The 873-nt window shown below is 41.4% G+C and overlaps 1 protein-coding gene and 1 long non-coding RNA gene across 4 annotated transcripts in view; one reads left to right on the plus strand and one right to left on the minus strand.

Annotated features, from left to right (window-relative positions):
- The window catches only part of LOC126390157 (uncharacterized), a 698,278-nt gene that overhangs the window by 130,305 nt on the left and 567,100 nt on the right, over window positions 1-873 (minus strand). The gene's annotated exons all lie outside the window — the stretch shown is intronic.
- The window catches only part of LOC126390105 (uncharacterized), a 23,519-nt gene that overhangs the window by 11,016 nt on the left and 11,630 nt on the right, over window positions 1-873 (plus strand). The gene's annotated exons all lie outside the window — the stretch shown is intronic.

Here is an 873-nt window from a genome sequence, read left to right on the forward strand (position 1 = left end):
ATTCGTTTTTTATTATTAACAAAATGTTTTTTTATTGACCATATGAATGGTTTTGTTTTCAAATAAATATTTGGAAACGAAAATGCATGCTTTGGTGTACTTTTACAGAGTTTAGCAATATGTATAGCCACCTGTATGTATCAAAATGTATAATTTTCAGCCGCTGCTGCGGTCGGAGGTATAAATGCTCAGACAGATGTATTGTCTCTGTGTGTTTTTACATCTATTGTTGCTTGTAATTTACAGCTATAGCCTACTTTTAATGAAGCTGACATGTCATGACAGTCAAGCGATTACAACTGAGTGATGAAGCGATATCAAAGTGGCGAACCAAGCGACAGCGAAAAAAAAAAAAACAGGTCCGGTGTGAACACACCTTAACAGGGGCTATATTGGCGGAACCCTTTAAGTTTAAACAGACCAAGGCGACCTTCCGCAACGGGAGGAGCTGTTGATGACAGCTAACAGCTGATAGCAGGAATTAGCGAGCAGCTAGTAGCAAGAGGGAAGCGCAAACCTGACAGACACTGTAAAGATGAGCAAATGTGGAGACAAGGAATTACGCGCCCTCCTTGCCCTTGCAAACGAAGAGGCCATTAACTGTCAGATGACCGGGACGGTAAAGAATGGGCCGATTTACGAGAGAATCGCCGCCTGACTAGCCGCGGCTTCCCTCCCACGTTACTGTTTACATCACAAGCTGAGCTACACGTTTTGTTACTTGCTCACGCCCCCCATTGCCCCGAAAAAAGCACATTCTGTATAAACAAAAAAGGGCTAAAGTCACACTGACGTAGCATGTTGTTGCTAACTAGCTAATGTAATCACATTGATTGATAGATGGATATAGTTTTATATATGTATATACATATA

This window comes from Epinephelus moara, chromosome 5 (assembly GCF_006386435.1).
Source record: "Epinephelus moara isolate mb chromosome 5, YSFRI_EMoa_1.0, whole genome shotgun sequence".
Taxonomy (NCBI): domain Eukaryota; kingdom Metazoa; phylum Chordata; class Actinopteri; order Perciformes; family Serranidae; genus Epinephelus; species Epinephelus moara.